General features: G+C 36.9%; 1 protein-coding gene across 4 annotated transcripts in view; it reads right to left on the bottom strand.

Annotated features, from left to right (window-relative positions):
• WASF1 (WASP family member 1) overlaps nt 1-18,216 on the bottom strand; it is a 66,753-nt gene extending 48,537 nt beyond the window's left edge. For 3 of the 4 annotated variants that reach the window (XM_039223968.1, XM_039223970.1, XM_039223971.1), the window contains exon 1: nt 18,030-18,216. The gene's annotated coding sequence lies outside the window, so the exon portion shown is untranslated. Of the gene's footprint in view, nt 1-17,553; nt 17,588-18,029 lie in introns of those variants that run through there. The other variant, XM_039223969.1, reaches the window with a different exon arrangement.
• Between the last annotated feature and the right edge of the window lie 334 nt (nt 18,217-18,550).

The raw sequence follows: 18,550 nt of genomic DNA, 5'->3' as shown, positions 1-18,550 counted from the left end.
GCTGTATTTCCAATAGCCCAAACCTAAAAACAACCCAAATGTCCATCAACAGATGAATGAATAACAAATTCCTATATGGAATAGTATTCATACAATAAAATAGCATTTGGCAATAAAATGACCTAATAATTATGGATGAAACATGGGGGAATCTTAAAATCATTATGCGGACTGAAAAGAGCCAAACAAAAAAGAGTATATACTATATAACTCCATTCATATAAAGTTCCAGAAAATGCAAGCTAACCTGTAGTGACAGAAAGTAGATTAGTGGTTGCCTAGAGTGGGGGTGGGGGTTGGTGGGGTTGGAGAGGTTGGTGGAAGGAGCAGGGAGAAGCAGGATGCAGAAATTACAAAGGAAGACTACGAAATCTGGTGAGATTCATTATCCTGTCATGATAGTTTCAGGAAAGCATCCGTAAGCCAAAACTTATCCAAATGTGTAATTTACTGTATGTCAATTACATTTCAATACAGCTATCAAAAATTCATTTAATCAAATAGCATTATTTATTCCAATAGAGTCAATACTCACATTATGCTATAAAATGCTTATTTCCTACCACCTATAAACAAAACAACTGATGATTTAAACTTAGGATAATAATATTAGACATCAACTTCAATGTGCAAGAGAACATGGTTTGTCAAAAATTTTTCTGGAAATATTCAAGCAAAAAATTTTGCAGACTATTGGATTAAAGCATAGTGCAAATTCAGACAAGCTCAGGTAGATGAGTGATCTCTGCTATCTTCTTTCCACAGGACAGTCCTATTCTTGACTTGAAAATAAATGCAGTAATCACAATAGGAAACTGGGAAGTCTGCAACTTTAACAATTTCTATCCCATCACTAAAAATAATCCACAGCTATAAAATAGAAGATGAGTTGGATGACTAGACTTTGTAATTTGCCTATGTCAAAGTAAAATATTTCTCCACAGAAACCACTTCACATGGCAAAGTTCCAGACCAGTCCCCAAATCCTATTTAAGCAGTAGGGATTAATTATCCTCTCTTTCTTCTGCATCACTGTTTTCTCCTCTACTGGATCACTGCCATCAACATAGAGACATGCTATAATTTCATCCTTCTTAAAAAAACATCAAAAACAAAAACAAATCTTTCTTGGTCCCAACCTTTCCCTCTGGCAAACCTACCACCCCGTGCCCTTCCCCTGATTTCTCTGAACTCCTTTATGGCAATATTCCTTGAATGAGTTCTGATTCTCTCCTCCAATTCTCACTTAAATCCATCCCTTAAAGGCTTTTATTCCGAGCATTGTACCAAACCATCTCTCTATGGTTATTTGCTCTATCCAGAAGCTAATTCTCAAGCCTCTTCTCACTCAACCTCTTAACTACATCCTCCACAGTTGTTCACTCCTTGAAAATACTTTCTTAATCTTGTTTTCAGGAGACCTCAAGTTCCTGGCTTTCCTCCTGCCACCTTCTCCTCATCTTCTGTATGTCTAAATCTTAGAGTATTCCAAACACGACACAGTCCTTGGATCTTTTTTCTTATTTTTAGTTACACTCACTCCATTAATGATTTCATACTAAATTTTCTTAAGGTGAGATATATCTATATTTAATGTAAAAAATTTATATGCTTTACTGTCATCTTCAAATAGAATCAACTATAGAGAATTTTAGCATTATTTGAGGACACAGCTGCAGATGAAAAACAGATGAAAACAGAAACAAAAAATTAAGTAAAATAAGTAACTTAATGTTCAATAAATCATCACCATCTTTCTTTAGTTTAACCTCAATATGACTGGTAAAGGGAATCACTTTAAAAATAATAAACTTAATGAGTACTAAAACAAATATTTAGTGTTTAGTCTAGTCATTTATTATATTAGAAACATTTAAATACCACACTAAAATATTTCAGAAAAAATATAAATCATGGTCTTATCTACAGTCCTAGTCCTGTGGCCTATAGCAGTAACAACCTATATTAATAGAAAGTGGTTTCAAAGCCCTTTTATAACGATCATTTTACCCTACAAAAGACTCCACAAGGATATTACAATAAATACTATTTTAACCAGCAGTTTCTGCTCCTAACATGACCTCTCATATAACAGTAAGACTTTTAATGAGTGAATTTAATGAATTTAAAATTAGTTGGAGAATCATAAATCCATCCCCACTACAAGGAATATATATTAAAATTCATGTTCAACTGATGACAGGTCATTAATGCCATCTTTCTGTATTTAGTATAACATTACAGAAAAGAAATTTACATTTTCTTTTTAATGCTAATGAAACTAATTCCTTTATATACAAATTGGTAAAGAGATGTGCTTTATTCATTTACTTCCTTCGCTAGACTGACCATGAAAATAATGATTTTTATGACATTAATACTGATCTACTATACATAATGTATATAGATGTTGGCTGCCTCTATCACAATGAAAAAAGATTTATTTTTGCAAGCAAGAAAGAGAATACATTTATAATTGAACACTCACTAGTAATCCATGACCCCTTTCCTCCCTTGAAGAGTCCCACCTCATATGTACTGCTTGCCAACCCCAAATCAAGTGTTAGAAGAATACAGATTAGAACAAGGCTCTTCAAAGTACATCCCACTTCTCCTGAGGGTTCCACTGTCAGTACCTCCAGACCTGAGGATTGAGGAGTTAGCAATTTCCCTTCTACTAAACACATCAAGGGTCTATGTACAGATTCTACCTCAAAGTCCTCCATATTTGAAATGTTCCTTTCTGATTTAAATATTCTATCCTACCCCCTTCAATTCCTCATTATAAAATTTTTTGTCCTTACCAAAGTCCTTGTAATCCTTTCATTCTTTATTTTCAAAGCATCAACATACTTCTGGGTTTGCTTCCACGCCTATGTCACTAGCATTTCAGATTCCTCTTCAAAGGAGAAGTGACTCAGCCTATAACACTTCACCTTCTGGTCCCAAAAGAACAGCCATATCAGAATGCAACATATTAGATCCTTTCTGATCACACGTTCAGCATCCTCTTCTGGTTCTCCTTTTAATTCCTACCTTGTAAATACTAAGTCAGGAGTCAACAGTTTTCTTATACCCCATTCTTTGTACACTCTCTTCTTCATAAATTCATCTATTTTCAAATCTTGAACTCACCCCAGAATTACTTACACAAACAACCCCAACATCTCTGTAAATATTTAGTCCTGCGCTATCAGTCTGCCAGACAACACAAGAATGTCTCATTAACCCAAACTCAACACATCTAAATTCAAATTCATTATCCAAGACTCCCCAAAAAGAAAATTTACTCATTCTTAAGATTTCTCTATTTCTAGTAACAACACCAAACCACTTAGAATTTGAGATCATCTTTAAATTAAACCAAAGTACTGCATTCCTTATAATCAATTCACTAATCTTTTCATTGTATGTGAATTCCTGGCAAAGTAACTGTAAGTCATATTTATTTAATTATGGTACACTAATATGGTACACTATTTTTACTGTGCATGGCCTGAACTCCGGAACCAATCTCCAACACATACCTCCAGTTTTGCTCCCCAATAAGTAATCAAAATAATTCCAGTTTCCCCCTATATGTAGAGGAAGCTTGAGTCAGGAGTAAGCTTCATATGAGACTAAGCAATTAAATTTGGGCTGGTACTGAGACTCTGTTGCAATCTACAATTAAACCTTAGTTTGTACCTCATAAAAATTAGAACTTATATCTTTTCACAGGGTTTTTGTGAGGATCATATCGCATATGCCTTGTACAGTGCCTAGCATATAATAAGGGCTCAAAAAGTGGTATTATTGTTATTATTTGTTACTATTAAGTAAGGAGCAGTATGGCCACATGGGAAGCCATTCTATTTCTTCAGCACACATTTGTTACAGTATTATTTTAAATCCTAAATTTTCTAGAACAATCTGATTTTGATTCCTGTACTATAATAGTTCTTTTAAGCCTTTCAAAGTTCCAACATTTTATCATCTAACTGTATCTTTCAGCCTACCTTTTATCCCAGAAGTTAGCATAAAATTTCTTAGATGGTGTGATGGCTACCATACTTTTGGTTCCCATGTTATACAACAAAATTAAAACTGCAGAAATATTTAAAACTTATACCTTAATAAACACCTGAGAATTCTAGGCAGAGGAAGCCCCAGTCTCTGTACTAAATTTATGCATTCTTCTTTTAAAAACTATTGTATCTTGGGGTATCCGGGTGGCTATCGGTTAAGCATTCGACTCTTGTTTCAGCTCAGGTCATATCTCCTGGTATATGAATTTGGCCTTGTCTCAAGCTCTGTGCTGGCAGCGCGGAGTCTGCTTGGGATTCTCTCCCTCTCCCTCTCTCCCTGCCCTCCAGCTCGTATGCTTGCTCTCAAAATAGATGAATAAACATTAAAAAAAAAAACCCTATCATATCTCACTTTACTTCATTCAGGTCTATACTCCCCTCACTCTAATAACTATTTAAAGTAGTGGCTCTGGGGGCGTCTGGGTAGCTCAGCATTTGACTTCAGCTCAGGTCATGATCTCACAGTTTGTAAGTTTGAGCCCCGTGTCGGGTTCTGTGCTAACAGCTAGCTTGGAGGCTGGAGCCGGCTTCAGATTCTGTGTCTCTCTGTCTGTCTGCCCCTCCCCCGCTCACACTGTTTCTCTCTCTCAAAAATAAATAAACGTTAAAAAAAAAAAAGTAGTGGCTCCTCCTATTACTTTCTATATCTATGTCCTGCTTTATTTTTCTTAATAGCACTTATTACTTCCCATCATTATTAGATTGGTTGTTTATTGCCTATTTCCCCCACAAGAATGTAAGCCCCACATGAGGATTGCTTTGTTCCTCACTGAATACTCAGTATTTAGCAGAATCTAGCACATAACAGCTGCTCAATAAATATTAATTAATTAATTAATAGAGAGGCCAAGACCCTCCTATGATGTATAATCTCATTTGGTTTCCTAGAATGCAGTAGATCAGAAGCAACAATTTACAGGGGGAAACTGCTAGAAGCAGGCATGTAAATATTGACAGAGAAATATAAACTTCAAAGTACCAAACACAGTAACATTGGCCAGCAATGCAGGATAACTTGTTACATGGATAAACAATCCTATATACTCTAATAACCAACATCTTTGTATTACAACCAACTACCATAACAGTAGGTTTTCATAATGAGTCAATTAATCAGTTTATCCCAGAGCATCTATACATATAAGGCTTTGGTAGAGGATAGGGAAATCTTTTTTCATTTAGAAAAAGTTTAGTTACATTCCACATATTATTCTTAAGGAAGCAGAGGACTGCATAATACCTTTAGAACTATTCCCATAAAAAGTAATTAAACTACAAATTTTACTTTTATAGGGAGAAGCTATAATTTTTTGGGAAAATGGACTCTAAATTCTCAGTCAAGTTACAGGAAGGAACCATTACCACTTTTTACAAGTTTAAAAATTAACCTTACTTTCTTTCCTTATTTCAATACTGATCTATAGATCACCAGGTTTAGAAAAAACCTATTCTCATCTTTGTTAAGTGTGTAAGATTTTAAAAATAGATTAGTGCATCCCTTTGTTTAGAATAATTTTATCAATACTGGTAAAGTTACACTTAACCCAGTATGCACTTCTCTCTTTAAACCATAAGTCATTCAGAGATATGATGTAGTTGAAAACCTTGACAAAGGCCTTTCTATATTGCAAGATGCATGCATACTAACAGGGTGCCTGGGTGGCTCAGTCAGTTAAGTGTCCAACTTCAGCTCAGGTCACGATCTCACGGTTCGTGAGTTCAAGCCCCGTATCAGCCTGACAACTCAAAGCCTGGAGCCTGCTTCAGATTCTGTGTCTCCCTCTCTCCTTGACCCTCCCCTGCTCACGCTGTCTCTCTCTCTCTCAGAAATAAAGACATTAAAAAAATAATAAAAATTAAAAAAAAAAAGATTCATGCATACTAGGTCAGTGATTTTCAAACATTAATGTATATACCAGTCACCCAGGGATCTTGTTAAACTGATTCAGTACGTTCTGATTGAGCAGATATGGAGTGGACCTAATGTCTAATATTCTGCATTTCTAACAAACTCTCAGATGGTGCTGGCACTACTGGTCCACAGATCACACTTTTGAGTATGTCACTAAAAACTCTGTTACCTCAAAAATCACTAAGTAATTTGGAAAATAATATTGGAATAAGTAAAATATCTAAATTCTATCTGATTAACAGTCTTATTAAGTGTTTTAGAAATACAGTGAGTGCCTGCCCAGTAGCAGAGCTATATAAAAATGGCTTTGCTTATTTTTCTTAGTCCTTATCTTCATAAAACCTGAAGTATTCTATCATAAGTTAAGCAATATTCCCTATCAAATCCTATCAACATATTATTTCATCAATTTTTTAAGGTGTTACTTAGCTATCTCCCTCAGAATCAACTGTCCTTTCTTTCTTAGAATTATCAATAAATTGAATTGTCTTTCAAAACACAGTCCTGGACAGCCTGGTCTCAAGCTAGTTAATTACCAAGGTGCTTGCTTATTTATTAAATCTCATAATGTATATCACAATTTAGTAAACCTAAGTTACCTACTTAAAAATATTTTTTTAATGTTTATTTTTGAGAGAGGAGCAGAGTGTGAGCAGGGGGAGGGGCAGAAAGAGAGGGAGGGAAACAGAACCTGAAGCAGGCTCCAGGCTCTGAGCCATCAGTACAGAGCCCAACATGAGGCTCGAACCCATGAACGGTAAGATCATGACCTGAACTGAAGTGAGCTGAAGTTGGACGCTTAACCTACTGAGCCATCTAGGCACCCCCTATGTTACCTAACTTTTATATAGTATTTTAGAGCTCACAAATACCTTCTAATATACAGTTTTATCTTATAACAATTCTTCCAGGTGGTGGTTATCATTCACATTTTACAAATGAGGAAACAGATAGGAAGTAAAATGGTCCAATATTACATAAGTGAAAGCACTAAGAATTAAATCCAATCTTCTGATTTAAATACAGTCAATTCCTCATTAATCTCTGGGTAATTACATGAGGAGATATATATAACTGAAACATAGCCATTAGTATCAAAATTTCAGTTTATTCAAGGAGAGTTTTACCAGAGTACGGCTTGCCATATAAAAGACTAACAGTAGGGAACAAGTGAAATAAATTTTGTTATATCCATGTAGTGGAATACTATGCAGTTGTTTTTAATCTACAGTTACTTCTAGGTTCCACTCCAACATGCAATTTGGAAATCATCATTCTTCTCTCACAACAAAATAAAAGTTGAACAAATCGGGAGCTAATGGACTTTATCTTTGGTCCTTGAGATACTGAGGTCAGAGGACAAACTATCACACAAGAAATTAGAACAATTAATACAGAGAATATAAATTAACTAACTGAAGATGAAAGCACAGAAGCCAGGAACTGATATGAACACTTAAATGGTAACTTCAAACAAGTTGTGGGAGGCTGACTGTGGACTAGCTTGCGAGTTTAAAACTTTTGGGGGGCAAGAGGGTCTAGTCTGAGAGGGGCTGCTACACTTGCCTAGGTTTTATGCCCCACAAGGTTCTCATGGGGAAAATCAGAAAAATCTCATGCTTCACTAGAGGAAGGAAAACAATAACCATCTTAAAACAAGTCCAGAGAATTCTCCACAAGCAAAGGAAAAGACTTTAGAGCCTTGTTCAACTTGGGAGAAATGAAAACTACCCAGTTCCTATCCACTCTAGCCTTACTGACATACCTACGATTGGGGGGAGGGGGGAGGGATGGGGGGGAGAGGAAGAGAAATTGAGAAAATTGAGAAGCACTTGTGGAGGTACAGACTGAGTAAAAGATTGATATCTAAACATAAGATTATAGGGTTGCCTGGCTGGCTCAGTTGGTAGGGCATGTGACTCTTGATCTCGGGACTGTAGGTGCTAGCTCCAGGTTGGATGTGGAGATTCCTTAAAAATAAAATCTTAAAAAAAAAAAAGCTAGTATTGGGGCACCTGAGTGGCTCAGTTGGTTGAGCCTCCGACTTCAGCTCAGGTCATGATCTCACGGTTCATGGGTTTGAGCCCCGCCTCAGGCTCTGTGCTGACAGCAAGCTCAAAGCCTGCTTCGAATTCTGTATCTCCCGCTCTCTCTGACCCTCCCCTGCTCACACTGCCTCTCTCTCAGAAATAATAAAACATTAAAAAAAATCCTTTTAAAAAGAGCTAGTATTATAGACTACCTCCCCACTTCCCACAGCTTACCACGACATCAACAGGACTCCTACAGGGGTGTCTGGGTGGCTCAGTTGGTTAAGTGTTTGACTTCAGCTCAGGCCATGATCTCACGGTTTATGAGTTCGAACCCTGCATCGGCTCTGTGCAGACAGCTCAGAGCCTGGAGCTTCGGATTCTGTGTCTCCCCCTCTCTCTGCCCCTCTCCTCCTCATTTCTGTCTGTCTCTCTCTCAAAAAAAAGTAAACATGTAAAAAAATTAAAACAGGACTCCTACACAGTAATAGGATTATGGCTGAAAAACTGCAAGGCTCACACTCTCTTTAAGAAGGTATTTGTAGGGAAACCCGAAGACAACAAGGGAAACAAACAAGAACACTAGAGGAGAGTGAAACCTCTGACACCTACAGCTACAACAAGCAGTAACACAGCCCAATTCCTAGTCAGAGAAATACAATACCTCATATAAAATACCTACCTTCTTCAGATTCTGTTAGCCTATGTATCATGTCTGGTTCTCAACAAAAAAGTATTAGGCATGCTAAAAGGAAATACAAGCATATTTAAAAGTAACAAAGCAAGCATCAGAACCAAATTCATATAGAGCAGATTTTGTAATCATCAGACTTGGAATTTACAAGGATTATGATTACCATGCCAAGGGCTCTAATGGAAAAAGTAGACAACATGCACAAATTGATGGATATTATAAACAGAGAGATGGAAACTCTATGAATCAATAAAAAAGAAACATTAGCGATCAAAAACACTGTAACAGAAATAAATAATGCTTTTGATAGGATCATCAGTATGCTGGACACAGCTAAAGAAAAAATCAATGAGACTGAAGAAGTATCAGTAGAAACTTCCCAAACATTTAAAATGCAAAGAGAAAAGAAAATGAAGAAAACAGAGTATTTAGAACTGCAGAATAATAAATAAAAGAAGGCATAACATATACATAAGAAATACCAGAAGAGAGAAAAGAGTAGAGGAAATGTGTGAAGAATACCTTAGAATTTTCCAAAATTAATGACAGAAGCCAAACCATAAATTCATGAAGCTCAGAAAACATCAAGCAAGACGTATACAAAAATATCTATACCTAAGCATATGACATTCAAACTGCAGAAAACTAAAAACAAAGAGAAAAACATTGAAATGTCAGAGGGAAAAACAAAGAGAAAAACATTGAAATGTCAGAGGGAAAAAAAACAAAGCACTTTACTTACAGAGAAACAACGATAAGAATTATATTGGACTTCTCATCAGTAACCATGCAAAAAAGACAGAGTAGAGTGTAATATTTCAAGTGTTGAAAGAAAAAACCACCAACCTAGAATTTTGTTATTAGAGAAATTATCCTTCAAAAATGAGAAAGAAATAGACTCTTCTCAGCCAAATAAAAACTGAGGGAATTTGTCACCAGTAGACCTGCCTTGCAAGAAGAAAATTCTTTAGAGAAAAAGGTCAGAAGTTCCATTCTATGTAAAGAGCCACAGAGAATGGATAAAGGGAAGATAAAAATCTTTATTTTTTTAATCCTCTCTGATTATATCAGATAATTGTTTGTTCAAAGTGGTAATAGCCACTAAGTCCCAGGTGGTTATAGTATATAGATAAGCGAAATGAATGGCAGCAATGTTATAAGGGATGGGAGAGAGAAATTGGGAATATTCCATTATGAGGAGTCTAAGGTACACTTGCAATACCTGTGAAATCACAGAGTGTTAAAAAGTGGACGTAGATTAGTTGTAAATATATATTGCAAACTCTAGGACAATCACTAAAAAAACACTTAAAAAATATGTATAATCTATATACAAGGCGAGGAGAAAAAATAGGCCCATATAAAACACTCATAGTCAGAGAAGGCTGAAAAGTGGAGGGAGAACAAATGTAATGAATAGAAAAATTACAGTATGATAGATACTTTAAATGTGAATGATTCAAACACACTAATTAAAAGAGAGTGTTAAGAGTGAATGACAAAAACCCAATTATGTGTTGTCTACAAGATACCACTTTAAATGTAAAGATATATATAGATAAAAGGTAAAAGGACGGAGACATGCTAGCACTAATCAAAAGAAAGCAAGAATAGCTATATTAACTATAGAGAAAGCAGACTTCCGAGCAAGGGAATTTTTCAAGGATAAAGAAGGGCATTACATATATAAAGGGGTAATTTCTTCAAGAAGACATAACAATCCTTAATGTATATACACCTAACAACAGAACGTCAAAATATGTGAGGCAAAATCTGATAGAACTGGGAGGAGAAATAGATTCACTATTAAGGAGACTTCAACACCTCTCTGTAAGTAACTGACAGATCCAACAGGCAGAAAATTAGTAAGGATAGGATTGAACTGAACAACACCATCAATCAGCTGGAGCTAATTGACGTTTATATAGTACTACAACCAACAACAGCAGAAACCACATTCTTAAATTCGGATAGACTATTCACCAAGATAGACCACATTCTGGGTCATAAAATACACCCTCCAAAATTTAAAAGAATGTATGCTCTCAGACCACAATGGAAATAAAATAGAAAGTGATAGCAGAAAGATAGCTATAAAATCCCAACATATCTGGAGATTAAACAACACACTTCTAAATAACACATGGGTCAAAGAAATCTCAAGAGGAATTTTAAAATACTTTGAAGTGAAAATGAAAATACCACTTATCAAAATGTGTGGGATCCATCAGAAGTAGTGCTTAGAGGGAAATTTAGAGCACTGAATGCATACATTAGGAAAGGAGAAAGATCTAAAATCAGTAATCAGGGTCCATCTTAAGAAACTATGATAAGAATAGCATAGAAGCCTAAAGCAAGCAGACGCAGCAAAAAATAAGAGTAAAAATTAACAAAATTGAAAACAGGAAATCAACAGAGAAAATGAATGAAACCAAATATATCAACAAAATATTTGATTGCTAGTCTTCATCCTCAGCTAAAATATAAAATGCTTCTCTTGTTCCTTTTTTCCTTAACCTTTCTACAATTATCTGACATCATCTCTAGCACATGTATAAAATTCATCCCAGCCCAAAAGATATATAAGACAATGGAGTCTAAATAAAGAGTGGAAATTCAAAAAGCTTACTTTCATAGCATAATGTGAAAAACTGATAGACTTCACATTTTTGGTGGTGATATGCAAGCTTTTTCTTTGAAGTTTTTACTTATTTATTTGGGGGCGGAGAGGGACAGAAAGAGAGAGGGAGAGAGAATCCCAGAGAGCGAATCCCAAGCAAGCTCTGCACTGTCAGCGTAGAGCCCAACTTGGGGCTTGAACTCATAAACTGGGAGATCATGACCTGAGCCAAAACCACAGTCCAATGCTTAACCGATTGAGCCACTCAGGTGACCTCTTTTTCTTTTCAAATGAGTTAGTCAGTATGGAAACATTAACTTATTACAGTAGACCTGATTAACATTACTCAAGAGGAAAGAATGGTGGGAAGCTGTATCATTGTCAAACATACCCAAAATAAAACACTGCTGCCATCATCATCTAGCAGGTGTCAACCACATCCAACTTCTACCTCCTTAGAATTCCATTAGAGCCATTAGCTTAATAAGTGGTACTTTATTAGCACAGGGTGGTAGGAAAAAAAAAAGAGTTTTAAAATCTGTGTTCAAATTCCACCTCTACCATTTTTATTAGACATGTGACCTTGTACAAATTAATCTATGATGGAACGTGGTTGGTTGGCTGCCAAGTACCAGAAATATAATTCCAACTAATTTATGGGGGAAAAAACAAACAACTTATTACAAAGATTTTTATTATTATTACACTTAGGTGTCTCTTAGAACCCAATCTCAGGACCATGGACAAAGACAGGTGAATACTGTCAGAACTCTATATAATCTGCTTCTCTTATTCTTTCTTCCAGATGCCTCTGTTTTAGTTCACATGACAATAAACAACACCATTAACAGTTTCTGAGTTTTATGCCTTATAGTTTCAGCCACTGGAGAAAAAACAAATTATTCAAAACTCTGGGCACTTAGAATTCAGGAAAAGTTCTGAGCATCCTGGCTTAGTGAAGCTGTTTAGAACTGCACCAACAAAAATGGACAGAACTGTGACTGATCTTCCAGAGTCATGTTTTAAAAGACAGATTAGATTAGGTCCAGTTGCTAACCTGACTAAAACCCTTCACGGCTTTTCCCAATACACTTAAAATATAATTCAGAGCCCTAACTGAAACAAGACTTAATTAAGAAGGCCTTATATGGTCTGAGTCTTATTTACCTTTACAACCTTACATTAAGCCACAATCCCTCTTGCTCCCTATATAGTTGAGCTTTATCTACTCTGGCCTTTTTTCAATTCTTAGTTGAAGCTACCAAGTTCTTTCCCACCTCCAAACTATTTAACATGTATTCTTTGCATCTCTTTCTTTTTCTCATAGCTAACTTCCACTGATTTTTCCTTAAAGAACCCTCTGTCTCCCAAGGTAAATCAGGTTCCCTTTTCTTTTCCTTTACAGCACTTAGCACAATTTCTAATTACAGAAATGTACATTTGTTCATAATCTGTCTAACCATGCTGTTACCTCCAAGAGTATGGAGATGTCTGTTTTGCTCTCCATTGTATACTTTTAGCACCTACTTGGTCTTCAACATTATGTGGAGTGAATAATCGGTTTAGCACAGGACAAGTGGTATCACCACTAGACTGACCAATTACAGATGAGGGGAAGAGTAGCAGGCAGGCAGAATTACTGTTATCAAGTTACTGAAATGGTTGCTCCAGAGTAACTTACTGAGGAAAAGGGAAGAGAAAGCGCATCCCAGAAAACCTGAGTTTCTGCTGAGAATAAACCACTTGTTTATTTCCACTAACCTTCTTCTTCCACTAAATTCTAATATGACTATAATATTAATTAAATAAAATTAAAAATATAACAGTGGCTATACAGTGACTTGCATATATAACATGTAATATCAATTTTTTCCACTTGGGAGAACATGTCGCATATTATTTTTGAATATTATTAACCTCCAGATATGAATTAAAAACCAACAAAATATCCCAATATATATGAGCATCATAGCTCTGTTTCATGACCCCTATTCTCAGAGCATCCTGATCTTTCCACCTAAGAGAGTTACCTGATAATCTCTGAAGTAACTGCATCCACTCAAATATCCATTTAACTTAAAGAATTAATTCTGGAAACACAAAAATGAAGCAAAGCAAAACAAAACCACCAAGCAAAACACCAATGAAACTGTTTCTGTTCTCAAGGAATTCATAAACTCAATTTTTCACTCTGTGTCCAACCACACCACACTCATGTTCTTCCCATGCCCAAAGTTCTAGAGTACCCAAAATAAGACTGCAAGATCTATCAAAAATGTAAGCTATCTCATACTGTACCTGACAACTCTACTCCCAGGCCATATTCCATCATTTTACCTTCATAAACCCACTCCAAAACCTTAGTTCCAATAATATTCCTTACAAAAAATATTTCTCTGGAGATTCACCAGATATGATCACTCTCCCAAGTTTAAATATAACCTACCTTGACTTGACTTAAACACTGTCAATAAAAAAACAAAAGAAGAGAACAAAGCAAAGTATCTTAATTCTGTTTCTTGGTGGTGCTAGGAGTTAAAAAATAAAGTAGAATAAAAATAAAAGCAGACAAAGTAACAAACGTTACAAAAAACTCCTTTAAAACCTAGAAAGTCTTGCTTCCGAGAATAGGCATGACAGAAAATGATTATAAGCATGACTATAATCTTTTCAGAGATAGATGTAGAAAGAAGAGACTCCATGAGAGGAGGTATATAAGCAGTAACATTAGAAAGGAAAAGTGAACTCTCAGAAAAAAAAGTGGTTACAGTGAGCATTCAAGTGCCTTTGAATTTTATTTGTAGCTGAAAGGAATTTCAGAGACTATGTCAACCTTCTCATTTTATAATAGAGAAAACCAAAGACGCTGAAAGGGAAAATGATTTGTCAAACGTCACATAGAAGACCCTAGCTCCTTCCAGTTTCTCTCATTTCACCTCTTGCCCCATATAATGTGAGGCTCACTGAACTGAGGAAGATCCTCCTCTTCATGTCCAGTGGGTGTTAAAGGACAAGTTCCTAAAAATGTTGTCATGTCTAACATAAGAGAAATGTATTCCTAGCATTACCAAATCCATTCTGAATGGATTTTCCCAAAGAAAAATTGTTGTACATAGTGTAGGTATTTTCAATATAACATTTATCCTAATTATTAATTCTTTAATTCTCTAGTATTTTTAGCCTAATCTTATAACTTAGGTATATTATGAGTTGAATTTGGTAGGTTGTCTGTGAATCTAACCACTAAGCATAGTTTTTGAGAAAGTTCCAAGTTCGAAACCATTTTCCAAGTTTTAAAATATAGATCTCATGCTAAATTAAGAACGAGCAATACACAAAGACTGAAAATTATAAACTAAATGTGATAAATTAAAAATACAAGACTCTGTACATTATAAAAACTCCACCTCGGAAGTCATTTATTTTTAAAATTCAGTATTTAGGCACATTTAGCACAGGATGTAATTTATGTACATCTTTTAAATATTTCACTAAAAAACTGAGCAAGTAAAAAATAATCAAACATTTCTATACTCATCAAATTTAGGAAAAACAACAACAAAAACAACATGAAGTGACCTATAAGGGGTAAGAAAATTAATCATTTTATAAATGAAAGGTTGACATCATACAATATGCAGTATTTAGTGCTCTTTCCAAAAACTATATCAGTAAAGGAATGCTATCTGAATAGGTAAATAAAGTTCAAAGCACCTCCAAAACATTTTCTCTTTTCTCCTGAGATAAAGCTATTTTTCATGAGTTAAAATCTGTTTGATGAATTTATTTTTAAAAATTTCTATTTGGTACATTAAATCAATGGATACTCTTCACTCATTCATTTTATTTGTCCAGCAACAACAAAAAGGAGTTCCTACTATTTGCTAAACGCTATGCTAGCAATTTTGGATTCATGACAATAAACATCAGGTTAGTTCCTGTCTTCAAGGAACTTAGAAAAACCTTTAATTAACTGTATTTATCCAAGAGATAATGACAGCTGAATGTTAAGCTGGTCATTTGCGAAAACATTAAAAATGCAATCAAATTCATTCTCAGAAAGAGAAACTATACAATAGTAATTTTAAAGACATTTCAATAAACTTATCATCTATATAAAGCTTCCCCACAAAGCCCTGGTAAAATACAACTTTGGTAAAAGTTCTAATAACTTAATATTATAATAGTAGCTTTTGCTATAAAAATTAACTGAGTTAATAATACTCTAATAAGGAAATCAAAAGCTACTAATACTATTTCTGTCAAAACGAATACCAAACACTTGGAAATTGATAGCTTAACTTATTCTGAAAATAAAGCAAAATGTACAATTAAATGTAATATTACACATTATTACTACATTATGTCTGAATATGCAATTAATTAGAAACCCAAATAATAAAACTCCATATTATACCTTACAAATGATCAAAACTATGTATTTTAGATCACGTTATCTACAAATATTTCAATAAAGGCCTTAACGTTTTCTGGAAAAAAAATTTTTTTTTTTTACAAACTTAATTCAGGATTCTATTTGTTTATTATCAAGTCATGTAACTTTTTTCATCAATATAAACTATACATTTATAGCTACATATAGATGCTAACTATAATGTCTATTAAATTTATAAAAACTCTTGATGGATGAGAAACATTTTTCAATTTAGAGCTATACATCTCCAAAGTAAAATTCAATGTAAATCAGCCACTCTGACATGCCATGGAATATCCTGACATTTTTTCCTTGTGTTTTACACTGAAGGATTTTCATCATCCATCAGCTAAAATATTTAAATTTTCCTTAAAACCATTATGAAAACATTTTTACTGAATTTATGCATACTTCTCAGTGGCATTAATAAGTATTTCCTCCATTTGCATATAAGGAAACCAAGTCACAGAGGTGTCCATTTTGTAAATTGCAAGGTCATTTCCTAACCAAGCAACTGATCCTACACCATCAAGTTATATTATATGTGCGCCACTTCCAAAGGACATAAAACAATTACTGTACCTTAAATCAATTGCCTCTGCAATGCCTATGTGCAATTCTGTTTTATCAAGAGGGTTATGGCAACAAGCTTAAAGGAGAAAAGCTGGTAGGGGAGGATTACAAATAAAAAAAAGGAAACACTTATTTTTGGCAGTGAATCATTTATTTTTAAATAATGAAAGGCAAACAGTTTTTAACATAATAATCAAGTAACCAACAGTTGCTCCTTCTGTTTTCAAAAAAATATTTCATCTTTTAGGTAGATCATGCAAACCTGGAACCTGCCCATCCTTGTAGAAAGAAGTTGGAAAAACGTAAGAAAAATTCCGTAACAAGTAATACATGATACTGCAAAGAACTGAATAAAAAATAGAATTTAGAGAAATTACGGAATGCTCATTATGGCAGTTAAAACCCCAGCTAATATATTACACGCTTCTTTTCATTCAACTGAAGGCTAGGATTGATTAGCAATAAAATATTTCATTACTGAAAAATAAAGAAATACAAAACTTTTCTCATTCAAAACCTGAAAGAGCACTTTATTTAAATATCCGCCATAAATAAAAATACTTTCTAACAGAAACTTAGATACGGAAAAAACTGTTCCTGAGAGTTCACAGACTGCATTTGTAATTATGACACAGTACTATCAACAATTAGAAAGATGAAAGTTACCTATCACATATATCACATTTAAGAACAGAAGGTGGGACAAATCACCAAGAAATCAATTACCGGACAAGAAATAAGACTTAACTAATATGTGAATCTAACACCAAAGAAAAAATTAAATTATAAGCCAAAGCACACCTTACACAGAAAAGAATAGGATTAGACTGAGTCGTATTAAAGTATCTAGCCTAGCTGGGGATTAGTTAATTAATCGGCTCTAGGGCAGGTTGTGAACGTTCAGGTCAGATGTGCTTTCTTTTCATCATTATTCCAGTTCATCATCCGCCAAGTGCAAGCAAGAGAAGGCGTCAGAGTACCGAAGCTAGGGGGCATGCTGTAGCAAGGGGAAAAGAAAAATGGGAAAGGTGCAATGGATGCTGCATAGTTGAATAATTATCTGGGTGGCACAATGGGCGAGCCCCGCCGACGACGGAGCTGAGTAAGCGGCTCCCTAACTCTGCCCGAGGCACTCCCCCATTACCAGGCATCCGAGGCGACCGCCCCGCTTCGCCCCCCACCCCCGTTCGGGGGAAGAAAGGGATCCCCGCACTCGCTTTACCTTTATGTCCGTAATATAAAGACGCGCGTTGCAAACACGCACACAAGCCGGCTTTACAGAGCCTCCCGCACGTAGCGCGAGCGGGGGCTTCGCTGCCACCCGGTGCGGCAAGCCGCCCCCACAGCGAGAGGCACGGGGGTGGCCGGCGGGGCAGGGGCGCTCGGGCGGTGGCACCCCAGGTGAGACCCGCAGTCTCCCCGCCTCGGGCAGCCTCGGGCGGTCCCTGCAACCGAGATCAGGCGCGCCGGCCGGCCGGCCGCCTCGGCACCCGGCGCGGCTGGCGGGTGGGCGGCCGGAGCTCTGGGAAGCCGGGAATGGGGGTGGGGGCCGTCGCGGGGGAGGCGCGCCCATCCCCGTCACCTTTGCCGGGCAAGAGCCGCCACACACACCTCTATCCGTTCTGGCCAGTGAGAAAGAGTTCCTCTCCCAGCACCTTGTCCCCACCAAAAAACAATTCCTGAGAGACTCGCGCTCACCGTGAAATCATGGGGGGCTCCTGCCTTATCCCTTCTTCATGCTTCGGCGGCGGCCGCCGGTCCCCTTCAGCTCCCAGGACTCCACCTAGAGCCTCCAGGAGCGACAGGCTCCGGAGTGGAATCCGCTCCGGGCAGCGGCCGAGGCACCGGGCTACTGGGAACGCCGCCTGCGGCGCCCGCCGGTCGCCGGACCCACCGTGTGCTCGACGCGCGAGCGAACAACACCGTGAGCAGCCGCCGCCGCCCCCCACCCGCCCCCTCCCCGCGCGCGACGCTCCACAACCGGGCGCGGAGATCCGCGTCTGAAGCGGGGGGGGGTGGGGGGCGATGGACCTCGCCACCTAATCTCCCATCCTTCCCATCAGGAGCTTTTCTCCACCACTCAAGGTCTTCCAACGTAAGAGTCTCACTTTCCTCTTCAGCTCTCAGTGCCCAGGTGCAGCCGTGGTGGAAAACTCGGCCTCCGCCCACTCACCCAACAGAGACCATGAAAACGGCTCTCCCCCCCATTTCCTGGGGCT

Source organism: Hyaena hyaena, unplaced genomic scaffold (genome assembly GCF_003009895.1).
Source record: "Hyaena hyaena isolate Hyena2069 unplaced genomic scaffold, ASM300989v1 scaffold_1513, whole genome shotgun sequence".
NCBI classification, from domain to species: domain Eukaryota; kingdom Metazoa; phylum Chordata; class Mammalia; order Carnivora; family Hyaenidae; genus Hyaena; species Hyaena hyaena.
This window is presented reverse-complemented; position numbering and strand designations above follow the sequence as displayed.